Raw genomic sequence first — 15,249 nt, forward strand, 5'->3', positions numbered from 1 at the left:
TTTGTATTAGCACTAAATATTCATATAATTTATACAGAATTTGATTTAGCCTAGAGGCAACTGTCGAGAAACAGCGGGGATATGTCTTGGCGCATCTGTCCGTGGTGGTCCTTGTTTGAAAATAAAAAACGAAAATAGAACAAAATGTAAAAACACAAATAAAACCAATTAATGGTCCTATTTTTTCTTTTGTGGCGTTTATTTTTTGCTCTGCGCTTCCTGATCTGGTCGAGATTGATTTCCTGTGACCTTGATCACCTAATTTAATATATAACTGGTGAAGATTTCGGATTTAAAATGAAGGAAATAAAAATATATTTCTATTCTGTAGACTCGGTGCTAAGTGAAACCGACGATACCTGAAATTCCACATGCCCAGTCATGATGCGTTCTTTCACCTTTTGTTTAGAAAAAGTCACAATAAAGCAAAACTAGTTAGTCCACTTTGAAAGAGCATCGTTAGATAGAACCAGAAGTAGCTACAACACACACATTCCTGAGCTGCAAATCGTCACGAGGAAGTAATCTCTGCAAAATGTGAATAGTGTCTTTTTTATTTCACTGTATGTGCTCTCCAGCACAGTGTGCTGAGCTCCTCTGTACGGATCTGGAGTCAAGTCTTGTTGTATCCCGAAGGTCACACACGTGGGGTTAGACTTTATCCATTGGATTTTTATACACAATGAATTTTCACGGAATCAACTCAAATCAGAGAAAGGAGTTAACTATTTAGACCTCCAATAGCCAGAACTTAAGCTGATTCTCTGCGCATAGAGGTGAGTAGTAAGTCGTAGCTAAGTAGTATTCATGATTATTGTTATTATTATTGGCATTTGTATAGTGCCAACTTATTCTGTAGCACTTTACAATATTATAAAAGGGAGAAATGCAACAATAAATTAGAAAATTACAAAATGTTACAGGAACAATAGGATGATGGGGATCCTGCTCAGAGAGCTTACAGTCTAGAGGAGGTATAATATGCTAATCACTCTGACATGTATTGTGTTATTAATAATCACACTTAGGAAATTATGCAGTAAACAGTGAATTGTAAAAAAAAAAAAAGACAAAAATAGTGTAAATTCTACAACCTGGCTATTTTTGCAACTACATATATATGTGCACATTTTGTAATCCCTTGGTCATTTCGCGATATATATCACTGTTCAGTGAATAAACCACTTTGCTTGTTTCTTGTTTCAGATATATTTAAAAAAAAAAAGAAAGGATATGTAGACAGACAGGTGAATAATAGACATACATACAGACAGACAGACAGACAGATAGATAGACAGATAGTTAGACAGACAGACAGATGGATGGATAGATGGATAGATCTGCAATCCATAGTTAAATTCTGCATCATTCAGTCATAATAAACATGTCTCATTTGCACCCACATACTTTCAGGTTCTGTGATGTCTGATGTCTTCTCACTCACACATTAAATGTGAGGCTTTTGAATTTGTTAGTTGTATCGTTTTGTGATTCTGTTGCGTTGTCTGTAGGACGTTTGCTGTTTTGTGATTATGCTTTCTAGCAACTATTTTGCACTTCCTTTCCACAGAGTATGAACAGTTAATCGTACTTTGACAGAAGTTTGCAAAATACATTGAGAAATCTAGTTCTGGTGTATGTAGGGAAGCAAGGCTGTATATAACTAACAAACAGGGAATTTATAACATGGGCATTATCTAAACAGCCAATATTTATTACATAACTCCAACTAAGGAACGCCACTTACCCTTTTGCCTTTGGTGATTATTGCACATATTGCATTTACAATATTCTTAATAAATGTTTCCATAACTCCCAGCTGGCTATCTACTAATATTCAGGTGATTATGTTGTGTTCACTTGGCTAACATGTCGATTTCTTGCTCAAACTACAACTGTTACGGCTGCCTGAGAGCAATGGGAGTTGAACATGTGGAGATCTATGCTTTGACTTTGTTGGGAGATGTGCTTCTATTGTCTTCTCTGCTTCCCCACTAAATTGATAAAAAAAAAAAAAATCTAAAGAAATGTTAGCTACAAACCTGTGTAACTGTATGTCTGCCTGCCCGCCTGCCCACGCACCCACCCATCTGTCTGTCTCTCTGTCTGTCCATCCGTCCATCTATCCATCCATGTATTTCCATCCATCCATTTAAAAGCCAGCGGTTCGGTCTTACTAGGGCGGCCACTAATGCACTTGTAATTACAGAGGCTCCACATCTCTGTGTACGCCTATTTCACTTAGTACACTTTTTATCGAAAAAAGAAATATACACACCGATACAGTGAAGGTTGTGTAACTCTACAGATGTTTGTCGATATACACTCCCCTAAACATATGTTAAAACAAAAGGATACTGAGACCTGCTCATATCCAAACAGTCCATGCTGAACCAGCTTTAAGGTTTCTAAAAGTTTCTCAAAATCACTTAATGTAGATATAATAGTGGGAGTCTAGTTCTGTATTATGGCCAAACAAATACATACACTTATATGCTGCATGCCTGGTAGGTCTTAATCTAATGATATATAAATTAAACTCATTTATCTAAGCAGTAAGTGCTTATCGGTTAAAAAAAGTAAATTCAAAGAAACATTAACAGAATGACACATACCAAATCATGTTTGTGTTTTTTTAAACAAGAAAATATTGTCTCCCTTAAGCACTAAACCATTTCACTCTGATAGACTGATGGTCTGTGGATGTTAAATGATTCTGGCAGCCTTAGCCTTAATGGGGCACTCTATGCACGATAACCAAAATAGCTTATTGAAGCCTGTATAGGGCCGTGAGGGCCAGCACTTTGAGTTCAAAACTCCAAAGTCTCCTTTATTGTTTTTCTCTGAATACAGTATTACTCTAAACTGGCTGTTTATGTGAGTGTACCTCTGCAATGCTAAGATCAGGAGGACTCATATGGCCCTTCTAGTACTCAGAGCTCCGATATAGCCTTAGTAGTACTCAGAATGCTAATATGGCCCTTCTAGTACTAAAAGCTCCGATATAGCCTTAGTAGTACTCAGAACCCTAATATGGCCCTTCTAGTACTCAGAGCTCCGATATAGCCTTAGTAGTACTCAGAACCCTAATATGGCCCTTCTAGTACTCAAAGCTCCGATATAGCCTTAGTAGTACTCAGAACGCTAATATGGCCCTTCTAGTACTCAAAGCTTCGATATAACCTTAGTAGTACTCAGAATGCAAATATGACTCTTTTAGTACTCAAAGCTCCGATATAGCCTTAGTAGTACTCAGAACCCTAATATGGCCCTTCTAGTACTCAAAGCTCCGATATAGCCTTAGTAGTACTCAGAACGCTAATATGACTCTTTTAGTACTGAAAGCTCCGATATAGCCTTAGTAGTACTCAGAACCCTAATATGGCCCTTCTAGTACTCAAAGCTCCGATATAGCCTTAGTAGTACTCAGAACCCTAATATGGCCCTTCTAGTACTCAAAGCTCCGATATAGCCTTAGTAGTACTCAGAACGCTAATATGGCCCTTCTAGTACTCAAAGCTCCGATATAGCCTTACTAGTACTTAGAACCCTAATATGGCCCTTCTAGTACTCAAAGTTCCGATATAGCCTTAGTAGTACTCAGAATGCTAATATGGCCCTTCTAGTACTCAAAGCGCCGATATAGACCCCCTAGTATTCTGAGTGCTGAAATAGTCCATCAAGTACTCTGAGCTCCGATATAGCCCTAGTACTCAGAATGCTAATATGGCCCTACTAGTACTCAGGACTTTGATATGACCCGTCTAAGACCCAGGGACACAATATAGCCATTCTACTAGTTAGGGCTTTGATACAGCACTCCTAGTACTCAGGACACTGGTGCTCAGGTCTTTGATTAGTCATTGTAATACTCAGAACTCTGAAATTGCCTTTCTCATACTGAACAATCTGAGATAGCCATTCTAGTATTTAGGACTCTGATATGACCCTTATAGTACTCAGAATGCTGATATGACCCTTCTAGTACTCAGGATTCTGATATGCCCCTTTTAGTACTCAGAATGCTGATATATCCCTTCTAGTACTCAGGACTGTGATATGACCAGTTTAGTACTCAGAATTCTGATATGAACATTTTAGTATTCAGGACTGTGATATGACCGTTTTAGTACTCAGGACTCAGATATGGCCCTTCAAGTACTTTAAACTCTGATATGGCCTTTCTGGTACTCAGGGCTCCTATATGTCTACTCTAATACTCTTGACCTTGATCCTTGATATGACCAGTGTAGCTCTCAGGACTTGAGTGCAGTCCTTCTAATACAGAGGGCTCTGGTGTGACCAGTCTAGTACTTAGAGTGTCTTAGTGGATGTTACAATGCATAAATGCCATCAGTGTTCATCAGTTTCTGTATATGATTGTCTAACTTCCACATTAAACCATGAAAGAACAGCCACACACAGTCTACAGAGAGACTTTCATTTTATTTTCTTAACAAATTGCTCTATTAATTCATGCATTGCCCTAATTTCTAATGTCTGGTTGTTGTTGCATTTTGTGCAGAGTTACACACATTGGATTATCGTTTTTTTTTTTTTGCTTCTTTACAGCGACAAGAGTTTGCTTTATTTTAATACTTCTTCTGGCCACATGGACCTTGGTGCCACACACTTGCTTTACCAGTCTCCAGGTTCTGGAAATGTATTAGGCATCTTGAACTGCACATTGTGAAAATTCACTTAGTCTAGTTAATGGTCACTAAGATTCGGCTGATATTTGTTTTGACATTTGAAAATTCTCCTCAGGACCACCAGCACTCCTGATTCAACTGGTTCACCCTAATACACTAATACAGTGTTGATCAGGAGAATATATATATATATATATATATATATATATATATATACATATATAGAAACACTATTGAGAATACAGGGCATTCATTGTGCAGAGAACTGACAAAGGAACTGCAATCTGTAGGTAAAAATAGGCAAGTTACCTTGAGTTGCCTTTTATTGTGGCCAGCCTAAGGCACACCTGTGCAATAATCATGCTGTCTAATCAGCATATTCTCATGATGAACACTGTATTAGTGTATTAGGGTGATCCAGTTGAATCAGGAGTGCTGGTGGCTCTGAGGAGTAATGTGCAGTTCAAGATGCCGTAATACATTTCCAGAACCTGGAGACATTGTAACATAAATTCATATATTCATATATTTAGACACTGAACAAAATTATAAATGCAACACTTTTGTTTTTGCCCCAATTTTTCATGAGCTGAACTCAAAGATCTAAGACCAAAGGCCTATTTCTCTCCAATATTGTTCACAGATCTGTCTAAATCTGTGTTAGTGAGCACTTCTCCTTTACCGAGATAATCCATCCACCTCACAGGTGGGGCATATCAAGATGCTGATTAGACAGCATGATTATTGCACAGGTGTGCCTTAGGCTGGCCACAATAAAAGGCCACTCAAGGTAACTTGCCTATTTTCACTGAATATTTGCAGTCCCTTTGTCAGTTCTCTGCACAATGAAAGCCCTGTATTCCCAATAGTGTTTCTATTAGACTTGCATTCTGTTTCTCCCGAATCATCTAACATTATGAACTCTGATGCAACTGCACATCGGCATATAGAGGAATCACAAAGCAAAACTAAATGGACAACAGACGAGCCATTTCGTTTGTTTTGTGATTCAGACCATGGCACCAAAGAATTGATGGTTCATGAGAAAAAAATAATAATTGATTTTAAGGGACAGCCACTGTCAGGGCTATTTACTAGAGTGATAATGTACAACGAATTCAAAGTGAATTTAAAATTTAAGGGCAAAATAGCCAAATTGGTAAAAGTCTCAAAGTCAGCAATGCTACCAATTCCAGTACACAGGCCTTAAATTTGAAATTCACTCAAATTTTCACTTTAGGAAATAATAAACCAAAGGAGGTGTAGAAAAAAAAATATTTTTTATATTACCATTTTTATATTACCAATATTTTACATATTTATTATATAATTTGTAAATAAATATTGTTTATTTATTGTACTGCTGCTACTCGTTGTGTTTCCTTTATTGGTTACTATCTGGGAGCCAAATGGCCCAAAAATGCTCATACTGCAAAATATATACATAGTTATTTTGCAGTACACTGATTGACCAATGTTTGCCCCCTCTTTGTTCGGCCGAATCATTTCCCCGAAATGTTTGCTTTTTTTTAAACAAATTGATTTCGGATGAACCATTTTTTTTTTTCTGCGTACAAGTCTAGTTTCTACAGGAAAATGTTGAGTATCTAGTAAACCCCTTTTACCACCCCTTAATTTTATAAACTCACACTTATAATCAAGGGATTTACTAATTGCTGTGTCTGATGAAACAGTCACAAAACATCTCATTGCTCAGTTCCCTCCTTTTGCCCTGCGGAAGACAATTTTCCTCCAAAGCAGATAATAGCATTACAATACATTTGCTGACCTAAATTGTTGTTTGATGTGCATTCTCCTTGGTAGTGTAAATTGGTGTCAATTGCTGTAGTTTCTAAATCTCATCACCGTTTTACCCAAACACTATTGTTTTACCCAAATACTATTGACACAACAGAGTTTTAAAAGCAATTTAAATGTTTATCACCAATGAAAATCCTTAATAATACTAATAATAATCAGGGCCGGTGCAAGGATTTTGCCGCTCAAGGCAAAAAAAAAAAAATCTGCCTCCCCCTCCCCCATGTGACATCACAATGCCCCACCCATATGATCTGCCATGTTAACTAACGCCAGTGCTGCACACATTGTGTGTTTACATTAAAAAGCCTGCAGGGAAAGGCTATAGACACCAGAACCACTTCATTAAGCTGCAGTGGTTCTGGGAACTATAGTGTCCCTTTAATGTGAGGTAAATTAGAGATTAGTGTCACTAATAATATACTAGCTTGCCTACTTACAACCAGATGAGGATGATTGCATGTCTGTTAGTCCACCCATTGAACAGCGCTATGGAATCTGATGGCGCTATATAAATAATAAAATAATAATAATAATAATAATGGTCTCTGGCTGCAGTCTGGCTCCACTGGTCTGGTGTAGAACAGACTGTCTGGCAGCTGTTTGTAACTGTGGTCATAAAAGTCAATGTTCTGGGGGAAAGTGAAGCAGCTCCATTTTTCCTCCCCCTCCCTCCCCCCCATGGTGGTCTCTCCTCAGCCCCCATTTCATGGTGGTCTCTCCTCACCCACCCCCCTCCCTTGGTGGTCTCTCCTCACCCACCCCCCTCCCTTGGTGGTCTTTCCTCACCCCCCCCCTCCCATGGTGGTCTTTCCTCACCCCCCCTCCCATGGTGGTCTCTCCTCATCCCACCCTCCCATGGTGGTCTCTCCTCATCCCCCCTCCCATGGTGGTATCTCCCCACCCCCTCCTTCAGTGGTCTCTCCCCCACTGTTCTCTTCAACCCCCCCTCCTCTACCCTGTGTAGCATGGCCGAGCTCCGCGGTACAGGAGCTTCTGTTTTCTGTACCCGGCCGGTCTGACAGGAAGTGCTCACTGAGTGAGCACTTCCTGTCAGTCCGGCCGGGTACAGGAGACGGATGTTCCTGTACCGCAGACCGGAGCAGAGCTCGGCCACGCTACAATGAGGGACTGACAGGAGGGAGCGCTATCCGCTTCCCTCCTGCCGATCCTTCTTTTCCTGCTTGCCTGTGCCGGTGTGCCCTCATGGACGCGCCGCCCTGGGCAGTGCTGCAGATGCCTGAGGCTCTCTATAGAGCATCTGCAGCATGATGGGGGTGGGGGGGGGGGGGGGAAGGACGTCGCTCATGGCAGAAGAGCCGGCCCTGATAATAATATCTGCACTAATGAACATTTTCAAATGGTCTTTGTTTAATTTAGTTGTTGTTTTTTTAGTTATGAAGGGTTTTTTTTTTTTTTAACAGGAGCCTGTTAAAATAAGAATAATTTTAAATGCTCCCACGTCTTTCCTTTGGATATGGAAAATTATACTGACGATAATTATAGGTCTCCGATCTATTCATGCCTGTGGCTAATCTTGGGTTTTGAAGTATCTTATATAGGCATTTTGAAAAAGGATTTTCTTTTAAAGGGATTCTATAGTGCCAGGAAAACAAAGCTGTTTTCCAGGCACAATAGAATCCTACAGTGCCGCCCTCCCTCGTGCCCCCTCCCATGGTGCTGAAGGGGTTAAAACCCCTTCATTCACTTATCTGAATCCAATGTTGAGCGGTGCTGGTCAGGTTCCGCCCACGTCGATGGCCACGCTGGCATTAGTATCTCCCCATAGGAAAGCATTGCTCAATGCTTTCCTATGGGAATTCCCTTTTATCATACATTTTGAAATTACGGTAATTTTGAATTTCCACCTACCGTCTCCACTTCACCCTGACAGTACTATAGCGACTTGTTAAAGGATCTAATTGCAGTGTAGATAATGTGGATACTTTTACATGGTGTATCACTACAATGTGAATTGTCCAGAATTCTTAGTGAATTGAATTTGAATTTCAACTTGTTACTTCAAAGTGCCTGAACTTTTTAAAATTCAGCTACTACCAAAATTCAATTTGAAATAATTTCTAATTCCTGACATAGTCATACTTACATAAGGTTTGTGTAAAAGTTATCTAAAACACTTTTTTTTTTACCCAGTTTGACAGACACTTCTTTCTCATAGAATTTGCTAATTGTATGCTAAACATACACATTTTATTCTTTTTTGCTAATAATACATTTATTTGAATTTATCCGGCTTACAGATGTTAAACTGTTCAGAATCCCACGGGTGTATTTAAAGCCACACATCCTTCTTTGTGCTCCATACTAATTGTTTATTTTCAAGCACCTATTATCTCATGGCTAAAGAACGATCTATAATGACATTGTTTAAAACACGAGATTAAAGACAGCTTTCATTGTGAGACAGAAGAGCATTAAGGTGGTTTGAGTCTCTTAACACGTTCTTTAAAGGTCAGGTCATGCGCAGAGGTTGCTAGTGAAGGAAGAGGTACATTTTAATGTTTTGGCTCAGATTTCGTCCTAAGGCTATGCAGTCCGGATTGTATAAATCCAGTGTATTCTACCTACTCTGTCAAATTATACATATATTACAATTTGGATGCCAAAATCCTGTCCAGAAGTACTTTTCTGGCTGTATTAAATTTCTGACATTAATGTTTTCTTTAGGACAGATTAATTCTAGGCTGTAGAGATATAATAGAAGAGAAAACTGAAGTAGGCTGTCTGTCCTCGTCACTTGCTGTCAGTCGCTGCTTACCATAAAGAAAAACAATTTTTTCATATGTATTAGACAGAAGGGATGTAACATCAACAGGCCTTGTATGATTAGCCCCCGGAGCTGTATGAGGTACTGGAGTGGAATCTGGAGACAAAGGGACCCCAAAGGACTGGAGAATAATTATCAATAAAGTAAATGCAACAGGCTCTCCCTGTCCCTGTCCCAGTTTAAATTGACTCTATATAGATGGTGGAGCCCTTCAAAGATTAGTGTGATTTGGTCCTTAATGGAATACTAGAGTTAATGTACCTATTTAGGTTCCCCATTCCTGCACCTGTGAGGGTATGAAAGGTGAGTTTTACTGACCTTTAATCGATCACTGTGCGGGTCTCCATCCTGCTGATTTGCCTGTTTGGCTGATGATGATCTGGACCACTCCAATGCTTCACCGTTGGGAAACATCATGAGGCTAATGTGCATGCGCGGCAAAACACCACACTGTGCCAATCAAATGCTCTCTAAGAGAGTAATCTGGTCTATAATCGAGTTAAACTACAGGGCCGCTGAATATTGGTTATTTAATGTTATTAAAAAAAGGTCATCTAGAAGTATCAGGAGGATTCTAAATTCCTTAAATTATGGCATCATTTCCTGAAGTAATGTTGATCCTCTCTATCCAATTTTCTCTCTAGTAAATAAACTTTTTTTGACAATGCTGTAGGTTTGACAAGGGGGCAAACATTTTTACATCTACATATTATAGTTAGCACAACTGAGGTGTGAATGCTTGATATGTTTGGGTCATAAGACTGTTAAATGAAAGGGCAAGCTTTCACAATGTGGGATTGTTTTATAATATAGAAATCAGTGTTAAATGTTCTATTTTAAAAGAATCTTTAACAATTGAAGAATAAACTTGTATTAGCACAATCATAATAATGAATACAAATGACACATTTGCTCACTGCCATTTCTTTATATCTCAATACCATTGTTATCAAGAGTTTAATCTTATGTATTTCCGTCAGCTCTGTAGATCCTGGCAGATGTTAGCAATGATAGTTATAGGCTCTGTAAGAAGAAAGAATGTTGTGGGTTTTTCGCAAAGAATGTCGCACAACACATATAATTTAGCAATCCAACAATAAGGCCATTTAAGTTATACTCACAAGACTTTCTAAGCTAAAAATGTTAACCTTCTCAAAAAATTGTCGCCATTCTATACAGGCAGTTTTATCAATGTTTCTTTAAATGGCTTGATAATGTTTTAATATCAAAGACCACATGGCCAAAAGTACCGTATTTTAAGTCATTTTGATGCGTTGGGGAGTTGCATGGCATAGTTACGCCGCACCTGTACCTTCCAGCCATGACTGATTACAAATGAGCCACAGTGGCGAGATTGTGAACACCTTACTAATAATTTGAGTATCTCTAACTGTAAGACATAGAGGTGTGATCAAAACAGAAATTGATATTGCTAACCACATAACACAGATTCAAATTCAAGGAGTGTGATTACCACATAGCCTTGTTTAGTTACCAAAACTGTGCGGTCAGTATTTCCCAGTTAATTGAACGGAGTGAGTACTTCCTTGAATGACAACTAAACTCCCAACTGCCAAAAACGAAGGCAAAGAGGACACCACTCAACAATGGGGGAGGAACGTTATTCCCCATGTTAATCTCATGGGACCCAGAGAGGCAAAAAAACAAGAACGCAAACCCAGCATAGATCTGCTTTGTTTACTGTTTTAAAACTGTATTTTGAGCTACATTTGAGATTTTTTTGGTGGCTATGGTTATATAACTCACGATTCAGTGTATACACTACTATAGGTTAAAGAAATAGTAAACAAAGTAAAATGTTAAAAGTGGACATCTGACTCAAATCGTGATTTTTATATTTTCTCATAATTCCCTGAATTTCTTCCTGATTTTGGCATCACTTTGCTTCCAGTTAATGAGCCCACAGCAACAAGAAAAACCTTCAACTTAAAAAATAAATAAAAAAAAAAGAAAAAAAAAAAAGATTGTTTTCTCTAAATACTTGTAGTGAATTGAAAGAATGAATTAGAAAAACTGCCAAATAGCAATTAGAAAAATGTCTGCAAATCATTTTGCTCTTTGGGTTTTCCACATTCTTTTGACGTTTTGCTGATTTTCGTTTGCACATTGTCTGGGTATTTGATCGAGTTAGGGCTTTTTAGACATTTTGATGGCATGATATGTGGAATGCCTTTGGAATTAAAAATGCTACAATATTTCTAGCCATCAGCAAAGTGGCACTGTAGTAGCTATTAAAGTATGAGGAAGCTGTTGTCTGTGACTAGTGGGAGTGCATTCATTATGTTCAGTCTGGAGATATATTAACTGATTCATTATAATTGCGTGAGATATTTTACTTATTCACCAGCTTATGGTCTGACTCAATCAAGGATATGCCTGTGACAAACCAAGTGTCCATAGAGGATAGAGGGGAATGTGGCCAACAAGTTTCCATCTCGACCAAGCAGACATATAGGTTCGATGGAAACGTGGCCAACAAGTGGCCTTTAAAGTAGTAATGAAATGTTTCCTTCTCCTTAAAGTAAAATATAAAAGTGCATATAGAGTTAGTGAATAGTAACAATAATGTTTAATGATCTAAACAGTAATCTTTAGAACAATTGTTTCTCTGAGGACCACCTGTCCACCTCTGCTCCCTCCCCCCCCCCCCCCCCCCTTGCTACAACTCTGATAAGGGAAGTGGACCACTTATCATATTGCCATTTAGCTATGACTCAGGGACTGTTAATCAAGAGTTGTAAATTCCAACTGTAATGATGGAATTCTTTATTGAGCACTGTTTCCCTTTTTTTCTTTCAAAGCTGCATTGTTTTTATATTTAAACATGTATATGTCAGAGGTCGATGTAGTGTTGTAATAAAGGGGGCCATCTTGTAGCTTAATAGGGATCTTGGGGATCCCCACATTAGTGAACTCATCCCTTGTGACACAAATTTGGATCAGAATGAAATTTCCTTGCCCAATTTGGATGACAATCATATCAGTGAATATCCAATCATACGACTCTATGCCCTCTTAGCAAACCACATATGGGGCTTTTCACTGTGGAGACTGAGAACTTGGGCTCTTCTAAATCAGAAAGATTTTAGGTCAAATAGCCATTGCTGCAAAAATTGAAGGACTTACAGCTCAGAGGCAATCCATATGTAATCTGTAATGGAAAAGAAATCACTGAATTCCCTCACAGCAGAGGCCAGGGATCTTGCACAACTTTGATTAACATGAAAATGACTTAATTTGTCAATCTGCAGCTGAGTGCAAAGTTAGGGGAAGCTGGGCCACATGACCCCTTAAACATTTCACATGTATGGGTGGTACTTACTTACTAGCATCTTTATGTGGGCACAAAATGCGAAAGGGCTTCTGTTTCCATTCTGATTGTACCCAGCTAGGGAGAGATACATATATGTCTACTTTTATGTTACCAGAAGTTATTCCTTCTATCAATGTTTTCTATAGAAGAGCCCAAGCCAGTTGTCCTGTGGCATTCTGGAGCGGACTGGGTGAGAACCCAGCTTGCATTTCACATCACCGTGTTTTAGCCAGGTCACTTTGTATCGTAAGAAATAACTTGTAAAATACATTGCATTGTACTATTAATTAAACATGTATTATATAACATGCAATAACACACAGACAAAGAACTGCGGCAAAACAAATAGTTTCAAAGTCCATCATTTGACCTTTTTTAATTGTTCTTTTAGAGTTACAATCGTTTTGTTTACTTATGATAAATGTTCCGCTTGAAATCAATTTACTTACCCTGCCTGTTAGATTAACTGGTCAGACTTGTCTAATGGTTAGAGTTGATATGTCATTTGTTCTTTGTCTGTGTTTGTATTACAAGTCTCCCTATTGTAAGTGCCTCATCAAAACACAAAAACACACTATAAAAAAACAAAGCAAATCTTTTTCATTTTCTTTCCTGGAAAAGGATTTATTATATATAATTTTTAAAAATGTTTCGTATTTATCTATTCAACCAGATTGAGGTAATTTTCAAACTATTCTAATTGAGATTTTGAGCACTATTCGAATTTCTCTAAATGTTGCATTCGGTGCACATTGATTTATGTGGCTTGTTGGGTGGTGCATGCGGTATATTTGGTTTGTGCACCTTTTGATAATTTGTTTTTCTTTTTTTGTATCAAAATAATGTGATCTTTCTAAAGGGATATTTCTAAAAATAAAAAAAAAAATGTTATATTCGGACATGAATTTTATTTACTGTGATTATAAACACCTCTTGTCTGGTCATAAAACATTGTGTTAAGAATTTTGGGCAGTGCACACTGAGAGATTCATATTGGCAACAGTAGGAATGGCTAACACAGAAGTGAGCATAGCTACAATTTAAAGTGGAGATCTCATAACAGGAGTGGGCTGTGCTTCCATTAAATAGGGGGTATAATAATAGGGGTCATCTGAGTTTACATGAAATGTGAGATCTAATGAAATGCAGGGGGGGAGGGGGGGTTAGCTTCTGTATAAAATGGGTATCTGATAAGATTATATTAACAAAGTGCATCGAATAACTGGATTGGGGAGAGTTTATATTATTTATTTTATTTATAACGATACATTGAGATTTCTCTTGTTTTCAAGTAGATCCTGGGTCTACAAAACATTGCATTGTTACATTAGGGTACAATAAAATACAAAAACAATAATAATACACAATATATACAAAATGTAACATAGAACAGGTAGGAAATATATAATCAACCATGACACGTGCATTCTGTTTTGAGATATGTAGAGAGGGATCTCTTAAAGGACTTTAGGCCTGGGGAAGATTGAAAAGTGTGCGGGAGGTCGTTCCATAATTGCGGGGCTCTGTAGGAAAAAGAGGATCGGGGTGCTTTCTGTTTGTATTGAACAAGGGGATATTATAATGAAAGTGGGCTAAACGATTAAATAGTTTAAACCATATAATATGGTTTAATGGGTTGAATTTATATTACATTGGGGGATCTATTGCGTGAATAATGCAGTTGTGTTTAACTCATTTTTTGATACATTGTTTTTATTAAACTGCCTCTGCTTACAGATTAAATATAAAAACATTTTCTAGATAGGCAGGGGCCTGAGTACATTTGTTGTTAGCACCCAGCCATTATGCTCATTTTTAACGTATTAGGGTGGTGGAGAGGGTGGATAGCAGTAAATGAGGACAGACTTTAAGAAGTCAGATGGAGCAGAGGGTATGCCATATCAGTTAGTGGAAGAAAGTTGTTATATGTTGACTCGACAGCAAATTGTACAGTCCAATAATCTGTTACTGCAGTTTACTGCCTCTATACGTCTCTTGCAAAGTGATATTATTTCCTATACCCTACACCATTTAACTCCAATGGATAACATTAATGTTTTCCATTGCGGTTAAATGGTGTAGGGTATAGGAAATAATATCACTTTGCAAGAGACGTATAGAGGCAGTAAACTGCAGTAACAGATTATTGGACTGTACTATCTGCTGTCGAGTCAACATTTAACCCCTATGCAGAGTGGATAGTGGGAACCGCACTCAATCCACAGGCACTCAATTTGGAGTGCCTGTGGTCTTCTCTTTTTTAACATATAACCCCTGTCCATCTGTTAGGACAGAATGAATTATGCTTTTTTTAAAGAACAAACATAGCTCATTGAAATCTCAATGTATCTTTCCTGGTAAAATATTTTATAAATAAATATTTAAAAGAATTTGACCATAATTACAACCTGCTGATTTTTAGCTTACACTTTATGTGATGTCATAGCCACAATTACTCAGGGTTTGGAAATTCAAACTACTGCAGATTCTAACGACATAAACAGAATTTACAACTGCTGCCTCAGGGTTGATCTATTTTCGTTCCATCTTAATAATTCCTATTTAATCCATATTGATAATATTCCACCTCCCATTTATCTAGGGTTATACATGTGTTCTCAATTTATTTAAATGGATCTATCACATATTTTCCTAAT

At 38.0% G+C, this 15,249-nt stretch overlaps 1 protein-coding gene across 1 annotated transcript in view; it reads left to right on the plus strand.

The window, feature by feature from the left end:
- The first annotated feature begins 555 nt into the window (after positions 1–555).
- Positions 556–15,249, plus strand: part of LOC134586120 (adhesion G protein-coupled receptor F5-like) — a 113,597-nt gene continuing 98,903 nt past the window's right edge. The window contains exon 1 of the mRNA XM_063441630.1: positions 556–776. The gene's annotated coding sequence lies outside the window, so the exon portion shown is untranslated. The remainder of the gene's footprint in view (positions 777–15,249) is intronic.

Source organism: Pelobates fuscus, chromosome 2, assembly GCF_036172605.1.
Source record: "Pelobates fuscus isolate aPelFus1 chromosome 2, aPelFus1.pri, whole genome shotgun sequence".
In the NCBI taxonomy this organism is placed as follows: domain Eukaryota; kingdom Metazoa; phylum Chordata; class Amphibia; order Anura; family Pelobatidae; genus Pelobates; species Pelobates fuscus.